Source organism: Meleagris gallopavo, chromosome 2 (genome assembly GCF_000146605.3).
Source record: "Meleagris gallopavo isolate NT-WF06-2002-E0010 breed Aviagen turkey brand Nicholas breeding stock chromosome 2, Turkey_5.1, whole genome shotgun sequence".
NCBI classification, from domain to species: domain Eukaryota; kingdom Metazoa; phylum Chordata; class Aves; order Galliformes; family Phasianidae; genus Meleagris; species Meleagris gallopavo.
Genome location: NC_015012.2, coordinates 67,140,694 through 67,163,842, shown reverse-complemented (window position 1 = coordinate 67,163,842; position 23,149 = coordinate 67,140,694). Strand labels below are relative to the sequence as shown.

At 41.9% G+C, this 23,149-nt stretch overlaps 1 protein-coding gene and 1 long non-coding RNA gene across 2 annotated transcripts in view; both read left to right on the top strand.

Moving 5' to 3' along the window:
* Positions 1–8,415, top strand: part of LOC100546792 — a 36,696-nt gene extending 28,281 nt beyond the window's left edge. The window contains exon 4 of the long non-coding RNA XR_002112301.2: positions 1,474–8,415. This is a non-coding gene — a long non-coding RNA (uncharacterized LOC100546792). The remainder of the gene's footprint in view (positions 1–1,473) is intronic.
* The window catches only part of PRDM1 (PR/SET domain 1), a 690,597-nt gene that overhangs the window by 216,517 nt on the left and 450,931 nt on the right, over positions 1–23,149 (top strand).

Here is a 23,149-nt window from a genome sequence, read left to right as displayed (position 1 = left end):
CTCTATCTATATTTTTATTTTAAAAGCAAAATTAAGCAAATATGGCTTTCAAAAATATGTTTGGATTAGGATGACTGTTGTGAATGACACCCCATGTTCACACTCCTGAGAAGATTAATGGCGTATTACAATGTCACATAGTTTTAGGTAGCAAATGACAGAAATGTTGTCATTTCTGGTCCCAAAGTTTCTCAGGAGGCATCTTGCTGTCACAGTACTCCCCAGCATGAGCTGGTGGCTGAGTAATTTGTGCAGGTGAGTTGGGAATCCAATGGAGTTATGAGGTTTTTTGTCATCTGATGGTTTATATTTACTCTCTTGCTGTTCTGAAGCAGTGACTTCCGTCTCCTTTGTGCATAGAAATCCTGGGTCAAATTCAGGGATGAAATAGTTTCAGGTAGACCAAAGGAATAAATCACATTGTGTCTTTTGTCCCCTTCTGGGTAGGAAAGATTCACCCTTTAGTTTTGTTTGCAAACACTTGCTGGTTTATGAGAAGATGGAAGAAGCCCTTGCACACATTAAGCTTGAATCTGGCCTCATGAATCTCTACAGGGCTAGGGGAGGCCAAATGGTTATAACTTATAAGCTGCCAGATGAACAGGAAAATCTACTGATGGAAGTTGTTAGTTAAAGTCAGCTTCTCACTCCATATCAAGTAGTACTTGATGTACAAAGTGTTAAATTTGCTAGAGGAGCTGGGTGGGTAGTTTTTATAGGGCAAAAGTCTGAAAATGTCAAATATCTTTCCTCTAGAAAATAATTTCTGCAATAGTAGAAGACTGTTTGCTGGCCAGCTAAGTTCAATTACAGACTGCTCTCTGTCAAAAACCCAAGCATTTATAACTCACCCATTTGAATTTAAATTGGGCTGAAAGTAAACATATGCTGCAAATTGTCAGCCTGGATGCAATTTCGTAGCTGAAGTAAATGTACTCATCTGTTTAATAATTTTTAGAAACAGTCATGAAGTGTCTGATGGTTTTGGGGGTGGGAGGGTTTTGTGCCTGTGCGAAGCTTCACATGGTTTTGGTTTATTTCATCTCCTGCCTGAGGAGCAATGGCTGGCCTGGCCTTGGCTGCATGTAGGGCTCCTGGGTGGGAGGTGCTGGTGGTGGCCAGGCCTTCCTGTCCCAGCCTTCTGTCTGCCTGCGCGGCCTGAGAGGGAGACGTGGCTCCGCTGCCACCCATTTGCCCTGAGAGCAGAGCAGAGAGGCTCTTTGCTGGGCTTTGCATGGAGGAAGATCATAAGTGCAGTGTAACTGCCCAGTGCAGCTATGCTTGGAAGCACTTGCGACCATCAACGGGCTCAGTTAACTCCATTAGCAGTGGCCAAATGCTGCTCAGTGTCTTACATGCCCTTCCTTTCTCTGAAATTCAGACTGTCAAATCAAATTGGAAACCCACAGTGTTGTAAACCAAAAACAAAAACTCTGTCTCTGTTAATCTTATTATTTTCAATTTTGCTTCCAGGCTTTCACAGTTGTGCTGCACAACACCACCAAATCAGGTGGCTGAGAGCTCATGGAACTACATACCACAGAACCACAGTGTGGTTTTGTGAGGAAGGATACCTCAGAGACCACCCAATCCAATTCCTCTGTCATGGGCAGGGACATGTCTCACCAGGTCAGGTTGCTCAAAACCCTGTGCAACCTGGCCTTGAACTCTTCCAGTGATAAGTCTGATCATTTGCATCTTAGAGGATTACACTAGAGTTTCAAAAAAAAGAGTGATGCTTAGATCTTTGTGAGATATTGGGCTTGAATGATTTCATCATTTGGTAGTAATGGTCAGTTTTAATTGGCTGTTGTCAAATGGTTGAATGTTATGCCCCCATTTGTCTCCATTTGTCAATATCAATGCCTCGATAAAGTTAAATGCTTTCGGTTTTATCTAATGCATAGGCCTTAAAACAACAGAGGACCATGCTCCTAACTTCAGTGCCGCTGTATGGCAACTTATCCTGATTGAAGTGAGGATAAGGAGCTCTGAAGGAGAAGTCTCTGAAATAATGAGGAAAAGGGTTAAGCAAGAGAAAGTTTAAAAAGGGAAAAAGAAGCATTGAATCACTCTGGAGGCTATTTAAGAACACCATATTAGATGCACAGATGGTACATATACCTCTGAGCAAGGAAAAAGTAGAAAGGGGAGAGTAAATCTGGCATAGTTATGTGAAGAAGTGCATAAGCTTAAAGGGACACTGTCAACTTAAAATCACACTTTCATTGGAAAATTTGTTATCTACTACTGTTGCAAAAAACACCTATGATTACTGTAGCTGAGAGATGAGACAAAAACTCGTTCTGTTTTATGGTGCTCTTTCTTTGGGCCTGATCCAAATTCCATCGGCGTCACTGGACCCCCCCACTGATTTTCCTGAGCTTTGGATCAGGCCCTCTGCATGTTTGACTGTACATTGTGTACAGGCTGTTTCATTATTTTGCACGTGGTCTGCTTTCACATTGTTTCTGTGGTTTTTCACACAGCAAGAGTGGAAAAAACGTTTTTTTCCAAATTTGAAATGTGGTTATTAAACTATGGAAATGCCAGTGGGGTCCCGAGCACACTTGTACCAGAAATACCAAATGTGTGACTTTTTTAAAGACAAAGCTCGTCCTTCAAAATATCTCTGAACGTGATCAGGTCAGTTACAACAAATATAGTGCACACTGGAAATAAAAGAACAGGGAAGTTATTGGAAGGACACGTACATGGTGCTGCAAAAGGTGTAGAAAAAGCATCTAAAAAAAGTAAAAAGCTCCCTTGAAAGTCCCCAGCTCTCATAGGCTACCCAGCAGTGACTCTGCCCCCTTCTGAAATAGTGGAACAGCAGAAAAGCTCAATTAATTTTGTGTCCACCTTCACCACAGAGGATGATGAAGAAATTCCTGTTCCAAGGACATTTTTCACAGGAAATCAGAGTGTGGCCTTATAACAGAGATTGAAGTCTCTTAGGAGGAAGTTATGGAGCAACTTCAGCAACTCGAGTGCAGTAAATCACCAGGACCAGATGGTACTCATCCGAGTGTTCCTAAGGAAATAAAAGTGTGAAGCAGCAGAGATATTGACAAGGATCTGCAATGTATCATTAAAACCAGCAACTGTTCCTGAAAATTTGGGAGTCATTTGTATGGTGTTTAAAATAAAAATAAAAGAGAGAGAGAGAGAAACTAAAAGAGATAGGGAGATTACTTTCTTCTTAGGCACCAGAAGTGAAGGTGAGAATTCCTAAATATTTTTTATTTTATTGATCTAATGGCAGAACAAGGTAACTTTCAGTTAGACATGCCCTGGCAGGTTGTAACACAAAGAAAAACATCGCTTATTGTAAATAGACAAAGATATTTAGGTGAACATAGTTTATTTGGACTCCAGATCACATTTGCTGTATAAGGTTGTTTATTTCTGATGTGTTGTTTGATGTCGACAAGTAGTTTGATGCAAACAGTGAATGCATTTTGGCACAGAAGCATGCATTGCTCCACATTTCTGTATGAGGATGGACATTTAAACATGAGGCTGATCATATCCCACAGGAACCTAGCGTAGTGCAAATGCAAAAATTACTTTACGCTGCTGAGAAATGCTTTATATGCATGACAAAAGTTTATAATCCAACTTACTAGAGAAAAATGAATTGTTTGTAGAAAAAAGCTTAATTTTTCAACAGAAAACAGAGACTTTAACACACAAAGCCCACTTCACCCAATCCCCACTTTCTGCCACATGGGCAACAAGGAGTAACAGAGGAGTACAGAGGTTTTGCCAAACAAATACAGCTAGTATGTACACACATGCACAGAAATGAGATGAGGGAGGGAAATTAGAAGTTCTAATGGATTTAGAATTTAGTGAAGCACTTGAAATAGCATCTCACAAAATCTTACCCTCAGATTAATTCAAATTACTTTGGATGTGAACACTGTCAAGTGGCTTGAAAATGGGCTCAAGGAATAAAGCAAAAGGTGGTGATAAAGAGCAGCATATCAGGTTGTGGATAGAGAAGGACTGGAGGGATGTGCATTAGGTTGGTCTTGTTTCATGTTTCATTAATGATCTCCAGGAGAGAACAGGCAGTGTGTTCACAAACTCTGCAGATGATGCTAAGCTAAGAGGAGTTGCAGATACAAAATAAATAAATAAATAAATAAAATCTGTGGAGGAATTAAAATAATGAAAAAAAAGCAACTAAATTACTTTCACTTTGATAAAAGCAAATTAATATACCTAGGGAAAAAAACAAACAAACAACTCTGAAACAACTATCTTAGTAGAATGAGCAAAGCTGGACCACAAGCTGAAGCTGAAGCTAATTACAGGTAATAAATCAGACCCTGGTGACGTAGCAGTAGTGAAGCAGTCATGAATGGGTTCTGTAGCATTAAGGCTGCTGAGAAGGCTGCCATGTGGCTGGGATGTACCGACTGAGCAAAGAGCAAAGGGGCTTAGAGGCAGCATGGTGGGTAAAGCTAAAAATGTACAGTCTGAGGTGGTTAAAATTGGTGATTCTTAGCAAAATGTGTGGCTTGGCCAGGTAACAAGAACAGAAACTAAACCTAATTTACCAGAGATATTGTGTGCCGGGTCAAGCCTCATATGCACCCTATAACCACAGAAATTATAGGATATTTTTCACTCTGTCCTCCAGATAGTGGCTGTTGTCAGGTGCAATTTGCCAGACCAAGTGGACTGAGCAGTATGGTGAGACCCTGCCTCCCTGCAGAATGGTTGCCCTGGTGGCATTGCGAGCCTGTGGGACTTGGTGACACAGTCCAAATCTAAACTGAAGTGTTCCATTTGGTCACAAAACACATAGCTGGTGTGAGCAGACATGTCTTTGTTAATATTGGTGGAGCTATGTGCATTGGCTGTGGTTTTGCCCAGTACTGGAGCTGGGCTCCATTTACTTTTTATGTGATCTGGAAAAGAAGCAATGGATTCGCAATGGATTCGTCTGAAAAAAATTTCATTATTATCGCTAAAATGAAAATATTTTGTCTCACTTGCAATCATCTTCTAATCTCTCATTAAAATTCATAATGCAGTTATCTGTCACCACACTATTCTTTTGAAATATTTCAAAAATTCCAATAGTTCCTGATATTGTTGATACAAATATAGAAGATATGGAAGACTTCGTAAACAGGTTAAAGCAGCATGTGAGATTGTATTAAAAAAAAAAAAATCATGTAGAACTGACTTTAATTCATTGTATACGGACATTTCAGCATGAATTGCAATGCTGAGGCACTTTTGTTATGCCAAACTTTTCCAAAGAGCACAACTGGAGATATTAGAGCACATTGTGTCGTTTCTAAGATGATTTGCTCCAGTCAGTTGGTCATAGTGGTGTACTGAATTGAGTTATGGTGAGCTTTTTGTTTCTTCAGCCTTGAACTTAGGTTGGAATATCTTGGTCTTGCAGAATACGGTATATGGTAAGGCACTGATCGCCACAGTCAAATCAAAGGAGGTTTCTTGTTCATGCTGCTAACAGGGGCAGTGCTTTCATTGAGGGGCAGTGAGATGATAATTGAATACAAAGATGCAAGACAATGGCGACATTTTAACAGGAAAAATGAGGCATTAAGTATTTGTCCGTGTACTTTACAAACTGCTGTTTGCTGATAAGCTGTGTAAGGTACTTTAGACTTAACCTAATTTATATTAAATAAAGCCCAGGTGTGCTGCACTTATGCAGGCTGGCTAGACCTTCATTCTCCCCACGGCAGTGGGGTAATGAACATTTTTTCTCCTTCACCATTGTGCTTTATCCTTTCTCTTGCTTTATTCAATTAAACCTTTTTAGCCTTCACAATACAGATTCCAAACTTTTACCCTCTGCCTGGCTGCGTCTTATTGTATTTTCTAGCCTGCTTCTCCCTTTTTACTGGCAAGGCTGGGATTCGCTGTTCCATGTTGTGTTCTGTATTTGCAGCATGTCTTGTATTGCCTTATGGATGTTTTTGTAGTTTTTTTTGTTGTTGTTGTTGAAAGGTACCATGGAGATTCTCAGTTGTTTTTTCTCCATGTCCTTAACAGGGCTTAACTTACCACCCCATTAAACAGTCATTTCGTATGTGCGATTGTGATTACTGGAATGTAGGTTGCTATTATTAATCATCTTTCCACTCGTACTGTTACATTAATCATGTGAGGAGATGAGAGTATAAGTTTGGATCTAGCAGGATGACAGCTTCTTATTCACAGTGGCACGAAATCCAACTCACAGAGCAAGGAATGACTTTCAGAGTCGTTTGCCCATTTGCCAGTTTTGATCCCTGTTCTGTGCCATTCTGCAGCAGTATGGACACGGAGATTTCATGAATGAAACACAAGGTGCAGGAACAGTCGGAAAAAGCAGTTTGGCACATTGTTTTTGCCAGGGTTCAGTAATGGGTTTACCCTCGCACTCAGCCACCAGCAAGAAGGCAGTCCTGCTCTGCAGAGCTTCCCTCTGTGCACTCAGGAGCGGCTGTAGTTGTGCACACTGGGCTCGGTGGCTGCTCCCCTTTGTTCCCACATGGCATGTGCTCTGCTGCGGCCGTGCGCCCTCACATCATCCTGCAGGAAATGTGCTGTCGTGCACAAGAGGAAGGAGCCTACCGCCTTTTCTGCACATAAGCACGTCCTTTGGGGAAGTGTGCTTGCGGAGGAGCAAACAGGACAGTACAGCTGGAAACAGTCTGCTTGGAGATAATCAGAGCCCCAGCAGGAGCACCCTCTGAGCGCAGCTGCACAATTCCCTTTGCTCTCTAGAAGGCACTGCACCCTACGTGCAGTTTCCAAGCTACATTTAACACAATTGCCCATCAGCACTTAGGAAGCAGTTACCACAGAAACCCAGCGGAGACCAATTAGTCACATGATTAAATTAATTAAAATAACCCAGGGTATCTGCCATCTTACTTCTTTCTGCTACGAGTAGTGCATGACCTAGACAGAGCAGTAATTGGATGGCATTATTGTGCCTTTTAATCCTAGAATCATCTTCACGCTGTACGAGAGGTAGTCTTTGATTTTTCCTTTTCCATCGTTCTGCATAAATCCCTTCCCAGCGATCTCTGTTACTCCCTTGCTGTGGAGATGCATTATTCCTTTTCGGTAGATCTGTACTATTGCACAAAAACATTCTCCAACCCCCTCAATAAGCCAACTAGTATCAAATTTACAAAACATCAGATTTAACAACAGCGAGATTTGTTATGTTTGGGATAAGAGGATTTGGAAACATTTTCAATTGCACAGTTAAGACTTTTGGAGGTCTTTAATGACAGCTCTAACAATACTTGCCAGGGAGAGCTCTGTAGCCTGTATTAGCACTTGACCTGAGAATTGTAAAGCACTAAGAAAAGACTGTATGTTGTGTCTTCATTTCCCAAGTAATTCAGTTATTGCAGTGGGCGCGTTTAAGTGGAACAAGCTGTCTGAGTTGTAACACTGCGTCCTGGGAAAGGCAGGCAGTCCGATGTCCTTGGTTGTTTTTAAAGCCTAGCAATGCACAGCCACATTCTAACTGAGTAAATCACTCCTTTGTCCTTGGTTTTCTGCTGGCCTGACAATGGCATCCCCCAGACATCCATGTCATCTAGGGTTTCCTTCTATTATACCGATGTCATGCTTCTGCATGCGCACAAATCATCTTTACCTGAAACCACATAAAACATGGAACATTGCAATTTCCATCTCATCAGAGATTTCCCAGTGACTGCTCTGAAGTTACCTTGATCCATTGCACCAAAGGGGGGGAAAAAAAAAGAAAGAAAAAAAAAAGCTATTTCTGGCCACAGAGTAGAGAGCAGCTTGCCTCTCCAAAGCAGATTCCATACAAACAGTCTTGACAAAATAGCATGCATAAATTACATGCCTCTGATGCATTAATTCATGCCTAACAGAGCAAGTGGCAAAAACACTACATTTACAATGGATGGGTATAGGATGGAAGAAATGAAGTCTGTGGGTTAATGTATAAATAATCAACAGTTGCAAATATTATGGAAGAAAACGGCTTTGCACGTGCTGTACTGCTGAAGTGCCATGAACAAACATATTTTAAAGACTTAGTTGGCTCTGACTAGCCTGTCAGAAGGGATGTGCATGTTTGGCAGTACTGGGACAGAGATGCCTCAACATGAGATAGGATCTTGTCATGAAAGGAGGACTCTGATCACCAGTCATGGCAGTGACATAAGTGAGCCTCCTCTAAGTCACAACACATTCCTGATGTAAAGCAAGCTTTGTGCCAGATGTAGTCAGTAGTGTGCCCAAGTAGCCAAGAAGACTGATGGCATCCTGGCTTGTATCAGAAATAGTGTTGCCAGCAGGAGCAGGGAAGCGATCATTCCTCTGTACTCACCTCTGGTGAGGCTGCACCTCAAGCACTGTGTTCAGACTGGGGACCCTCACTACAAGAAATACATTGAGGCCCTGGAGAGAAGGGCAACAAAGCTGGTGAGGGGTCTGGAGCACAAGTCTTATGGGGAGCAGCTGAAGGAACTGGGATTGTTCAGTCTAGAGAAGAGGAGGCTCAGGGGAGACCTCATTGCCTTCTACAACTTCCTGAAAAGAGGTTGTGATGAGGTTGGGTTGACATTTTCTCCTGAGTAGCAGCAATAGAAAGAGTGGTGATACACTGGCACAGGCTGCCCAGGGACGTCGTTGAGTCACCATTCCTGGAGGTGTTCAAGAAACATTTAGATGTTGTACAACAGGACATGGTTTAGTGGGAAAATATTTGTGGTACGTAGACGGTTGGACTGAATGATCTTGGAGATCTTTTCCAACCTTGGTGATTCTATGATTTTAATGCATTTCTGTCATTTACAGAAATTGTCCCTGCTGACTGACATCCCTGATATCCACACATGCACACACAAATTACCAGGTATAAATGAAACCAAGTCCTCTGTTTCCATTTTCCTTGTGTTTTATTTGTCATGGGCTACTGCAGTGTGTGCAACTCTTGCTGAAAAATGGCCTCTCATGTAGTGTTTGATCTGGCTGCTTTTGCAGAAAGTAAGGGCATTGAAATTCTCCACGGGATTACCCAACTTTTCAATACAGTGGTCCCATAGCGATTGGTTGAATTATGCTTTTATAAAACTGAAGTAAACTAGTGGAAAATCTGGTTTGAAGATCTTAGATACAGCAGCCGCATGCTGTTGTTTCCAGGATTAAAAAACGTCCCATAAATATACTCATAAACAGGACCATGGGAAGTATGCATTCTGTTTCGTATTTTCTTCATCCACAGAGCTGCCTACTAAGTTCTTAAGGCTTTTCTTCCTTTATAACTCAGAAAAAAAAGCATTTTTTCAGAGTAGAAAAATGAAAAGTTTATGCTGCTGTTTCCCAAAGATAGAGCTGGAGCAGTGCCGGTGGGGTAGCTGGGGGCACAACTGAAGGACAGTCACCAGGTGCTGCCAGACGAGAGCTCCCACAGCACACAGATTACAGGTAGAGATTACAGCAAGAGAGATGTGCTGGGCAGTAAAGAACATAACATTCCAGTTGTGGAGGTCTTGGGCAGTGGGAGGTTTGCAAAGGAATCAGTGGGATTCCAGGTTTCCTTTGTAAGAAGGTGAATAAATTATATCTGCCCTCCTTGGAATAAAAAAGGAGAGGATATAAAAAGGAAACCCGATGAGGTGCAAGCAATTTTAAAATAGTTATTATGAAGAAATGTTATAAACGCACAGTGTATCACATGCCAGAATAAATGAAAGCAAATCAAGATAGCAAAAGAATTTTGATGAAATACTTTCTGCTAACCGCAATAGCAGAAGCAACGTAGGAGCCATGTTGTAAAAATTTGATTTCTGTAGGTGTTGTGAACACTTCAGCTCCGAGGAACCAGAGGGCTCTCAGTGAGGGGTCTGTGTGTGGGATGGGCCTGTTGTGTGCAACTGCTCTTGGGCAGGCTGGAGGCAGGAGGAGGCTCGAACTGAGTGGCAGTAAAGCAGTCAGCATTTGGCTGATGTGATTTTAAAAAGTAGGAATGGATAAAACATGTACTTCTGAATCATTTATACATGACATTTTTGTGTGGTAGAGGACACGTAGGATAGTCTTCAGGCCTAAGTAAATAATCTGATGCAATAGATTCGTCACACGAGGAAGAATGCCAGTGGGAGAGAAACACAGTGCCCTCTCAGAGTCGGGGAGAAGGCAATATAAGTGGGAGAAGGATGATTTTGAGGGATTCCTTTTTGCACTGCTGCTAATTCAGAAATCTGGTGAATCTACAGCATTCTGATAACCAGGATTCATCTGTTCTTAACCTCCTTTCTGATTTGTGTTCCTAAAATGGCTCTAACATAGAAGTAGTTATGGCAGAAATAACCTCCTGGAGGCCATCCAGGCATTTCTCTACATTGCAACAGAGTTTAATTGTTGTTTAATTTAATCCTAGTCTATTCTTATGGCAGTAATAGACAAAAGCATATAATAAATAGCCTGTGAGACTGCAAGGAGGTACTTAGGTACTCTCTTTTGATGTATTTTGAACGCTTTGCTGCACTCTTTCTTGTAGTCCAGATAGTTTAACAGAGTAAGTAGAAGTTTCACAATTAAGTTTCCCGGTTTGTATATAACATGAACTGTACAGGCTGTGGACTTGAATTTTGGTCATTCTCATCAGTTTATCTCAAGTGATTTTAGTAGATTAACTGTTTGTTTTGTAGCAGCTGTATTCACAAGTGGGCTATTGCTTTAGGCATGGGCCGTTTAGTGTGAAGGATGTTGCTGGTGTTCTTGATTAGAAACAGTATACATCTCTTTGCCAAACATCTAACTTAGAGAGAGGGGAGCATTTCCCAGTGAGCTGAGATAAAGGAAGAAGGAGGTAGGGGTGATTCCAGTGAAGGCAGATGCAGGTTGTTCTGACATTAAGGCAATTTGGATAGGACCCAGTTTCCAAAACTGTATCCTATGCTAGCTCATGTCATCATTCAGGATTTATGTGAACTTGAGGGGAGTCATTTTACTGTTGCTTGTTTCTCCAAAATTCCTTTGTCTGAAGACTCAGCATTTTATACTTTATCAGCAACATTTCCATTGTCTTGTTTTCCTCCGCCTGTTCTTCGCTGCCCATTGCCACAGACTTCTGCATATCCTCTAGATCTTCCTGTTTGTGACACCAGTAGGTCCTTGCACTTTCTGCATGCCATGTCACTTACTGTGAACTTGGCAAGAAATGACAAAAAAAACTTTCTTTCAGAATTCCATATCACTCCTACATTTTTGCCCCATAAATACTATTTTGCCCTTTAACACCTACTTATACTTATTCCTCATTTTAGGAAGTGGCAGTGACTGTCCCTGTCACTAGGTTCATAACATGGTGGCAAAGTAATATGGCCTGCCTTGAGTGCAAATGCCCACTGTATAATACTTTTGTTTCGTAGAATCATAGAATGGCCTAGGTTGAAAAGGACCACAATGATCATCTAGTTTCAACCCCCCTGTTATGTGCAGAGTTGCCAACCACCAGACCAGGCTGCCCAGAGCTACATCCAGCCTGGCCTTGAATGCCTCCAGGGATGGGACATCCACAACCTCCTTGGGCAACCTGTTCCAGTGCCATCTGTTTACAAGTTTTCAGCAGATTCTCAGTAGTTTTTCCCCATATTTCTGCAGCCAGAACTGGTCTTGGTGAGGAGCGGAGTGTCTCCAGGGGAAGTTTTAGCTTATGAATGTCCTCAGTGGATTCCTATACCCCTTTTGCTCCTCAGCTTCCCCAGGAATGCATCTCCTCTTTATTTTCCGTTCATGAGTCTTTGGGTTCTAAATCCCGATCCCTTCAAAAGTCAAAGGTAAACCTCAGTGGCTTTCTCAGCAGCAGGATTTCAGCACAAGCAAGTTGTAGAGCAGAAGCTCTGCCCACGGTACAGGTGGGCTTGCTATATCTTCTGCCAGGATGGAGTGGCGAGGCAGCAATCTTGGTCAGGAAGTGGTCTTCCAGCTCCTGGGAGGCAAGATGCTGAGGACAGTAAACCAAGGAATATCAGTTTTCTTATCTCTGCCCTTCCGGACACTCACAGCAGAGCACAGCGTGCTCCTCTGTCAGTTCCACTCAGATTAAAAACCACAGTGAAATGTTTCTTTTTGTGTTTTTGGAAAGGAAATCAGAGAGAACTTAGATACCTAATATGTACCTGAAAAGATAAGTGTTATTTTTTTTTCCTTCCATTGAACTGTGTTGCAGAAAGAAACGGTTGACATGAACTATTTGTAAGACGGTTGCCTTCTCGAGAGAACTTACTACCCTTCATCTTCCATTACCCTGGGTTGTTTGCAGGTAGCATATTCATTACCATGAGCATTCCCGCCTGCTTCTAGGAGCACACGGTATGCAGAGGCTGGCGACAGGCTGCTCAGTGCACAGAGCTGGGCTTTCCTCGTTTACCCTTTTTGTTTCACTGCAGCAAACTGTGGAGCTGCAGTACAAGCAACTTAGGGCTTATTTACTTAGTGTGCAAGAACAAGCAAAACAGGGAGTTGTGACTGGTCAAATTATGTGTCATTTTGTCTCCATTTGAGCGTTCTGAAACAAGACAAATTATGATATTTTCCTGTTAATTTCTGTTAATTTCTTTCCTTAATGAGTTTCATTAAAATCAAAGCTTCCAGAGGACTGAGCCATGACAGCTGTTTAAAGACTGTTTCACTTGCTGTGGGCTGTTTGGGCTGAATAATTATTTGAGCTTTGTGAGGATTATTTCTTTAAATAAGAACAATGATACTCTGTTTGCGAGGAGTGCTGTGCGTGGTGCAGCACGGTTCTGTAGTGCTGACTTGCAGTACTCTGTGGCTTTCAGGAATACCTGGGAAAAACACCTCTCCCTCAGCCTGACACGTTTTTAATGATTTCAGTGGTGGATACAAAGGCAGCTGTTTCAGCTGGCAGCAGAAAGGGGGCTGAGCTTTTAATGAAGTAAACCAATTCTTGGAAAGAGAGAAGGGCTTATTTTTTACTGCTGCCTCGCTGTAAATGTGACCCAGGAAAGAAAAAGCAAGTCCTTCTGTTTTTCCATTCATAAAATATTCCTGCAAGCTGCAGATCTGTACTTTGCGAGCAGAATGGCAAACATTTCAGTTCTTTTTCATTTCCCCTACGGTAAAATCTTCAAGAGACCTCATGTATTTCACTGCTATTATGGCTCTTATGGTGTAGCTCAGTCTGTTTGCTGCACTGACCACTTTGTTTTGCCACGGAAATTCTTAGCGTGAGGGGTGGGAATATGGGAACTGTACAATAGTTTGCCATGTCCAAGTCTGAACTGGACACTCACCACCTGTTCTCGCGAGCTGTTGCACTGAATTCCTCATCGGAGTTGCAGAAAACCCGGCTGGTTTGACAAAGCTCGTGTTCGTATCATGAGTCTCAGATTTCAAGGCCTGAATGGTAGATTTTTGTTTTGGGAAAGAGTGTTTTCTGAGATTCAGGGACCCTCTCAGCTTCCTAAATCCCTGCCCCCGTTTTTAACCCTGTGTCCTTCCTGCGCCTGATTCTGTCACTGAGCTCCCATTCCTTAGAGGACAGAGGCAAGTGACCTCTGCTTAAAATGAATTCATTTCAGAGTGTTGTTAAGCAGAGGTGGCACCTCCTTGCTTGCCACAGTGCTGTGAATGCTTCCTGCACCAGCCCAAATGCATCTTGTCCCTGTCACACGACTGGGAACAACTGATGGCTTCCTGCCTCAGTTAGCATCATCAGGGTAATGGCCAGGAAAGTCTGGCACATGGGTTTTTATTAGCGGAAGTGACAAAATGCAGCATAATTTCAGAATTGCATGTTGATCTTAGAAGGCAGACAGGAATGCACAACCCCCTCACCCCTAGCAGCACCTGCTATAACAAAAAACTAAGCTGAGCATATCCAATGCAGTGGCTGCCCAACGTGGATCAGGCTGATGTCGGTGCTGCAGGGCTGGTCTCACCCTGCAGCAGCTGCCTGCTGGGTGCTGGGGACAGGGATGGAGACGGGCTGCTGGTCTGAGAGCAGCAGGGAGCACCCAGAGGGGAGCAGCAGGACCCCATGGCTCCAAGCACCGTACCAGAGCAGCCACTTCGGTCATCATCAGGCTCTGGAGAGAGTAAAAATGCTTCCTCTGCTGGGATTTCCCAAAGCATGTGACAACATTAAGCTACCAGTTTTCCTGAAAAAGTAAACAATAGGCTTTGCTTACTCAACCTGCACTTGTCCTGCGAAGAGCCCAAGCCCACATCATCTAGCAGGAGTGGATTACACTGTCTGATGGCTCTGGCACTGGTTGGAAGTTCAGGACCCACATCCTAATTTCTTCCTGTAACTTCTTCATTACTACGTAATTTTAACAGGAAATTTCTGCAAGAAATCAGTCCCTCTTAAAACTTTCTTGTGATGAAAAATGAATATAAAATGTTTAGTTTGGGCTGGTTTAAGGGAAGCTGCTTACTCTCTAATAGAAAGGACAGAAAAGCTGTTATTATGATTTTCACCTCATGTTCATGTTTACACAAACTTCCTTTTACTTCACAAAAAATCAGGAGGACCACTCCTCAGTTGGTCTTTTTATAGATATCCAGTGCTGAAAAAGCAGGTGTATATAAGACCATTTGCAAAAACACGCAGACAGTTTTCTTCTTTTCCAGTTTGAACAGTCTAAAAATTTTGGCTTTTGTCTCTTCTTGATCTCAGGTGCTAGCATTATAGAATCAGTCACATTTAAATGCTTCTCCTAAAGGACATACTGTAATTCCAGTCAGTTGTTGGCTTGTTTTGTGCCAGGAGCTCAGGACCTGCCTCTCTGCCTTTGCTGTTTCATGAAATTTCATGGCACAGATTTGATCTCACGCCGTGAGAACTGTCTCAGATTTGCTTAAAGTATGTCCTGGGAGTCCTTGCAAAGCAAGCCTTCTTTTTCTGTGGGCTCTGCTTGGCATCTTTGTGCTCCACAGCTAAAGGAGCATAGAAATTCTCTGCCTTTCTTTTCAAAAAATGATGGGTTTCAGAAATCAGCCTATTTCCTGCATATCAGATGTAATGAGTATAGAAAATCCGCATGCTTTGTTATCACCAGAGGATCCTTTTAGAGGGACATTCCTTCTAGAAGCACTGGTTATGTTCTCACATAGACCCTGCAAGTTGATATGCAGCCTGTCAGGTATATTCCACAAGTCTGTGTTTTCAGCCTGAGTGGGTGAACCTGGAACCCAATTATTTTTAGCTTATATTGTACCTGGATTTCTAGCTGACTCTTGGTGATGTGAAAGCTCTTAATTGAATGTAATCCATGAAAGATTTACTCTCCTGATCAGCTTTCTCTCAGGAAGTGATTTTAACTCATCAGATTCCAGCTGTTCCTTAAACCCACCCTGCCATCAAATCTGTCAGTTTAATTGTGAGTATTGCAGTTCAGTATCCTGCTGAGCCTAGACCTTGTGCCCCCTATTCTTTTGTTTTCCATATAAGTCAATTCACAGAATAACACAGGTCTACCCTGGTGCATGGGGAGATGAGCAAGGATGTGGAAAAAAATGGAAGTTGGTCTGATCTAGCTGATCCAATGAGGGTTGTTGAAAAACCCTTTTCAACTTTGTTCTTAAAATCCTTCTGCTTCCTGCAGTGATCCTTCTACAGCAGCCAGCTCTTAATGCCCAACAGGGATGAAAAATGATTCAAAAAGGAAATAAAAAACACAGACTTTTGTGAGCTCTCTGAGCATTTGACCAGCCCTGGCTGCATGTGGCAGCTCCACCCTCTGTTGAATCAACTCAGTTGTAGTTGTAGGATGTAGGGAGTTGACTCTAAAGTTTTCCATTACTTCTAGGAGCAGTAGAACTAAAGCTAGAGATTCACACTCAGCTACAGATGCACATGTCAAGGCCACTGTATCTTTCCTTCATATCATCTAAAGAGAAATGGTGTATCTTGGCACAGCCTGCAAGTTTTGTTTCTTTTCTGTCTCTGTGTTCTACATTCTGTGACTCTGTGCTGCAGAGATGTTCCCCATTCCAACTTTTATCTCACCATGTGGCTGACAGTAGCAAGAGACTGGGGATTTGGGATCTCATGGAAACGAATGCAGCTATTGAAGGCGATTCTAAAAGACCTGGGTAATTAAATAACTATATATAACTATATAGCTATAACTATATAGCTATAACATTAAAGTTTGTTGAACGTGTCCAGGACTGGTATTTTCATTTTAAAATAAATCCTAATTTTAATAAAGTAAAAGTTAAAGGCTCTGCTGAATACCTAGACAAAATAATTTCCTAACATCTATAATTTTCCTTTCCCTTCCCGGTTGTATGTTACGGAGAAAGTGCCTGTGTAATTGGTAATGCTTTAGCAAGCTCCCACTCCAGTAGTGGTGTTCAAGGAACATTTGGATGTTGTGTTGAGGGATGTGCTTTAGTGAGAACTATTGGTGATAGGTGGATGGTTGGACTGAGTGATCTTGTAGGTCTTTTCCAACCTTGGTGTTTCTATGATTCTGTGATTCTGTGATTTTGTGTTTTCTTGGATGCTCTTTTATAATTGTCTGATTTCCTCTGAGCAGCTCTTCAATTCCTAGATGGGGAGAGAAAGATTTAAACTTCTGCTGAAAGGCTTCATGAGAGTGATGACTTTTTTAGTTAATTTGTATGTTTCTAGGAGTACAATCTAAGTTTCCCAGCTAACCATTTAATTGAACACAGAAATGCAGAAAAGTAGAAGAAAGAAAAATTAGGAATTAGAATGAAGTTTATCTCTGTTGTTCTTCTGAATAAATTTGCAAGCTTCTAGGTCAGTATCTGTTGAGTTTGAAGTACAATTGTGTTATTGTGGCCCAAGTCAGGATACTGAAAGTTGCTGAGTTTCAAGAACATTGAGTTTTCTAACAACAGAAGTAAAAACCTGGAAAAATGTTTGTAGTGTGAACAAACATATGGAAGGCCAGAGAAGCTGAGATGTCTTAGCTTACCAAAAGCCCCTTTAGTGACCAGCCTTTCTTAGAGCATTTAAAAGAAGAAAAGCTATTCCATGTCCACTGACATCAGGACTTTCTCTTACGTGTGTTGCTCTTCCATCCAATGCGTACTGTGTAACCAGGTGTGCACATGCTGTGCATGTTGAACACAACCCTTGTCTCTGAAAGTCTTTCATCAGTTTTGGAAATAATTTATCTACCTTTTCTTGGAGGTAGAATTGATAGCCCCAATGAATTTCCACAGGTTACTTTTGAGTTTTGAAAACAGGTTCCACTGCCATCTCCAAAGTAAATTCCTGAAGCCTGATGGCTGAGCAGCTGGAATGACCCCAACTTCCAGTTGAGGTCAACCTGGCAGCCCCTGTATCCTGTAGGCAAGGTTCTTGGCTCTGCACATCAAAGCTGGTTCCTTGAAATTATCCATTGTGGGAGTGTTTGTGGCATTGTTGTTAATAGCTAGTGGTTGTGTCCCTCGAGGATGTGTCACCCTCCGTTTGGTTCTGTGCATAGTTTTGGTGTGGGTACTGTGTGGTGACTTGTTCTGCAGAGAAGTATTTCTTTTTGTTTATGTTTCACAAATTTATTGAATGTCTTCTTTTTTGCATTGTGAGAAGCGATGGATAGTTACTGGATAGCTAATAATCACATTTTTGATAACATAAAATACAGCGATCTACATAAACTACTATATATGCTGCATGAACTACATATTCATTCTCACTCAACTTTTTTTCTTTTTTTAAAGGGTTAAGTCCCTGTTGTTTAGTATCTTCTTATTTAAGAGTTGTTCCAAACCTCCAATTGCCCTTCACTGTACATTTCCTCATACAGTTTCCTTCAGTACAGACCATGGCCTGATTTTAAGGAGGAGCCTGCCATGCATTTTAAAATAACAATTTAATAGCATTTGAAAAAGTAGGTTTATCCGATGTGGAGATGCAATTAAAGTCGGTTGTTGAAAATGAACTAGCATCAGCAGCAATTAATGCTTGAGGCAATAACTTGTTATTTTCCTCTTTCCTTGCTTCTATTTCATTTTCATGTCTTTTATATGAGATGGGACAAAATGTCTTGGTGAGACTTACGTTGCTGTTCCTTGTTTTTTCTCCTTGGCCATGCAGCAGGCAAGGAGTCACCCATAGGGTTGGGGAAGAAGGCAATGGACACAGGGTGATGGCAGAGCCATGCAATGTGCTCCCATGAGATGAAGCAGATAAGCTAAACTTAGCTGGAGGTTGTATTTCATCCTTTCTGGCATGGAGAGGAAGCACAGAGGTCAGCCCTGGCAGTTTGCTTGTTCATTCCTATAGGACTGGGGAGGAAAAGTGATGTCTCCAGTCAAGTTTTTATTTCAGAGAAGATTATCTGTATCCTAAAATTACCATCCTTTGTGCTTCCCTTCTCTCTTTTTCTTACTCACCACATTTCCTCTGCCTACACATATTTGCACATCTGGAGTCCATGAGAAAGTAGGGAAGGAGGCTTACTGTGATCTTGCCTAGCTCAGTGCTGTAAAGGAAGACTTACTTACAGAATCCAGTAGCAGTGGACATAGAGAGCAAGCTCCTTTACCAAACCTCTCACACACTGCTCCTACTGCCCTCATGGCATGCCCATATACCTGGAAGGACTGGTGGCCCATTGCTCCTCAGGTAGTGTTCGCAAGTTCAGTACCGGTCACTGCTAGAGACAAGCCTGACTAAGGGGTCCTGAGATCTGATCCAGTGTGATTGTTCTTCCTCAGATTAAAATAAAGAGTGCCTGTTTCAAGGTTGTAGTGGAAAAAATCTACTCAGATATCTGGTCCAATCAGTGCAGGAAGGTTTTCTGCCATATGTTTCCACAACCTTCAGCCCAAAGAGCTGGAGGAGTAGGAGGCACAGGACTAAACACAGCTTGAAGGCTACTGTGTTGGATGAGGAGAACCAGAGCTGTGCTTGGGCTCATACCCAAGCCTCCCTGCGTCCATCCCCAGCCCATGTGCTGGTGGCAGGCTGGAGGCTGCAGGCCTGCGCTTGGAATCATTGTGCTAGAACAAAACAATTGTGACCCACGGCAGCAACATCAAGCTGGGACTGACATTCCCTCTTTAACTTGAGTCTCTCTGCTTTTCATCACGATGCCAGGAGTTGTCAGCTTTAACTCTGGCTTTTTTTGATTTGTGTCACAACCTAATAAGTTATAGGCCAGCTTCTCCTGTCGATGTTTTTCCAGCACAGAAGGCTTCACATTTTGTAAGCTTTTACAGCACAGCTGCGCTCGGAGATAAAACAGAATGTGTATACAGTACAGTATGCATTCAACTGATGCACTAGATTCTTCCCACCATATGTATAGAGTGGTGTGCATTTCACTCTGATACCTCACTGCCAAAACTGCCAGAAGCAAATAAACAAATGGCGGAAGAGAGACACCATATGACGCAGTGCCAGGCACATGACCTAGACTTTGAAAAGAGACCCTGCCTGCTTTTAACGGCTCAGAGCAGTCCAATTTTTTAAACCTTGCCTCTGCTGTGTGAAGTTTTCTGCCACTGTATGCTGTGAAATGTGCTGGTTGTTAGGGAATACTCAAAGATTTCCCCTTCCTGTGAAGCAGCTGATGTTTCAGCTCCTCGTGCACAATGCTCATTTTCACTTTGTTTGGTGCCAGTGATTCCGTGTCAGATTTTTAAAACAAGAGGAACAATGGAGTTGTGTGAACTAGTCTAATTCTGGAAGGAATGCTACTGTAAAAAGACATAACACATGTAATTAGAATAATAAGATTAATAATAATAGCAACAATTGAACAATTAATGTAAAAACAATTCAAATGAGTCAAATGGTTGTTCCATCTCATTCCCTACAAAAAAGTTATTAAGTTGCATTTCACAGAATGGATGATGAAGATGCTTGTAATAAAAGGACATGAATGTTAATTACATGGTTAGATGTAGTTAATTTAAATTATAATTCTGTTCCTGGAACTCACTCTGATTGTGAAAAGGGAAAGCCTTAGCTTCTCTTCTTTCTGGCCACCCTGTTACTGAAGAAAACATAATGGTGGTCCTCATCCGTCTGTGGCACTGGGAAACATGGGCTGTTCATCCTGCCTGCTGGCCTTCAGGCACAGCCTGCTGATAGGTTGAACACATTTTGGTGGATGTTAAATCTAGCTAGCCCGGGCTTTATCAAGCTCAGTTTTGCCCGTGGCTGGGCAGGGCAGGCAGGTGCTTTCTTCACTTTAGAGAGGCTTGAGGTACAGGTTGAGGAAGTAGACTAAGAACTGCAAAGGTTCTTTACAATGCAAATACAAAACAGTCTGGATGCAGGCAAGAGAATTGGATTTTGGATTTTGTTGGGGTCAAATAGGAAATAGAAAATTATATCAGAATTTTTAATTTAGCAGCAATATTCAGTTGATATCAGTGTGCTTGAAGTGTAAATAAATTTAGAGCTGATTCTTTGCTTGACACTTTTATAATTCTATGTACTAGTGGTAACAAGAGCATTAATTTCCCCCAAGTCTTTCTGCCTCCTGCTGTAAGACATATTGTGATCAAGATAAGTACCTCTACATCTTGGTTAAACAATGGGAGTTACGGAGCTGCATGTGGAGGGTGAAAGGTCGAAGGCCACATTTCTACAAGTTTCTCTAGGCTCTGCTTAGATAGATATGTCATTTCAACTCTACCCTAAAATGAGAGATTTAATTATCTGTACTGGCCACAGAAGAAGCAAACTTTGGCATTGCAGCTTGGAAGTTAAGGAACACCAGGAGTACCTCAGTAATTGAATATTGCCAAGCCCACTTTGATGCCTCAAGCACAGCCCTAAAATGGAAGAGGCAGGGTCACAGTTCCTGATGCAACTCCTAGATGCACACAGGGATTCCCTAGCCCCATCTCTTTTCTTTCCAGTGGATGCAATAGCTCTGTCTTTGAGGAAAATGTGACAGGATCACCTATTGCATAGGGCACCAATTGGAGTTGAGTTGGTCCAACAATTCAATAGGTACACTCTCAAGGTGACACTAAATAGTCGATCAGACAGTTGGGAAAGATTAAAGGCCAGTGCTGTAAACAAGATTATTGGCTACATTTTTGTTGGAAGTGTTGGACAAATAGATCTTGTGTAAGAGAACATGGAAGAGGCTGGAATAAGCCTGTGGAAGCTTTAAAAAGGTGATAATACCACCCTAAAATGCTGGAGATGGCTTGAACAGGCTAATGCATATGCCTGAGGAGACAGCAATACTGAGAACATGCAAGAGTCCCGTGCAACCTCCAAGGATACTTCTCCAGGCAAGAATTGCAGGTGAGAAATAGGAAAGAGTAAATTAGAACTACAGGAGAGACACAGCCCCTGCATGTTGAGAGGCCAGGCAAGTTGGGTTAGGTACGGAGGAGGCAAACAAGACATTTGAATCAATGCAGAAGATAAAGAAGGTGATGAATATGTTTCTGCCTGCTCGTTTTTCTAGTGGAAGCATCAAGATTTTTAAGCCTGTCTTTAAGAGGTCGAGTAGTATGTAGATATATATTTTTCTGTATTAAAATGCACAGAGTTGAAAACAAAGCTGCAGTCAGATAGAGCCAAGGGTGTGAAGTAAACTGCTGGGGATGGCTCTAAGTGGATTCCTGTCAGCACAGGAATCTGGCCAAGGATCTACCTTTAGCTGCTCCCCGTGGAAGATGGTACTAAAGGGAACTGAGAAGACAAAGGTGCTTTTCAGCAGATCTCATCTTACTGTGACAAAAAGGAGAAAACTCAGAATAGGACTTCTCAAATCTCAAGGCAAGTTGGGAAGATAAATTATAGTTGCTTGTCTCCTATTGCCTGAAAAGACCGGTGTGTTCTGGACTTTCTTACGGGCTTGAATGGACAGTTTCCTGTTTTCAGGCATGATAGTGGGGCCTCTCTGGGTGATAGAGGGTTGCTGCAGACAGGCATAATAATAGGCATGTTATTTAGAAATAATTTGCTGTCTGTGTTTGGTGCAAACTGAGAGGCATTTGAGTTACATCTTGTTTGTCAGGAAGAGCGTAGCACCTTTCTCCTTAAAAGGAGAGTGGAAATCCTGGAAAAGGGGACTATCTGATTTGTATTGTATCAACCTATTATTCTATCTTTGAAAGTAAAACTTTGAAAAAAAGGCCTAATAAAAGATGGTGGGAAGGGGAAGTAGAATTAGTACCTGGTGTTAAAACTAAAGCCAGTGATGATGTTGTGACCTCAGTCGCTGACCTCCAGCTGGGATGTCTGGAATTATAATCAGTGCTCCTCACCACTAGCCAGGTTGTGCTTTTGTCTTGCTTATAGCTGCTACTATCCCACCCTTTATTGCAACCATTCATCATCTGAAGAAAGACTGGGAGATGATAGAAGATGTCATTTGTATCAAAGCTTCCTCTCCTTTCTTTTTATCCTTTCCTTGCCCTTTCTCCTGTTTATCCTCCATTCCTGTTAGATTTTGCCCCCCTTGACAGATTGATCATCCCCTAACCCCATCATAACCCAGCTCATAAATAACTTCTTTAAAAAATATTGTGACCCTTCTGTTTTCAAGTGGGAATGGCCCAAATGATCTGTCACTCATGGCCGAATCAGGAAGAGATTTCTATTTTCACACTTTAAAAGGCCACAACAAATCCAGAGAATAGGTTCCTGCCTGTCTGGCATCGATCACAGCTGAGCGTTTATCATGCTTACGGATGCAACAGATTTAAGGGAAAGCTTTACCAACCAGATTTGGCCACTGTTTTTCCTTCTCCACATTTATTCCAAGTGCAGAACTGTTTATGTACCACAGAGATGTGAATTAAGAAAAAGAGTATGTGTAGAATTTTCCAGCTGTTGAAGTCTTACTGTTATCTTCTGTATCGACCAAACCCGTTGTCTCTTAATTGGTTATTGACTGTTGTGAGCCAAATAAGGCAAGCTGTCATAGAGGGGAGGGTTAGGGTACAAGGTTTATCTTAATGGTATGTTGATCATCACTGGTCTATAAAGCCAGCAGGAGAGGAGTTCATTAAACCAGCCTGCAATTGCTTTAAAAATATATATGCTCTGGGTCAAAATGATTAATCATATATGTGATACCACAGTCAGAGGAAATTGGCAGTGTTGCTTTGGTACTGGCAATGCTAGAGCTTGAAAAAACAGATGCATTGAAACAAATTCATTAGGGACAGCTTTTTTTTTTTT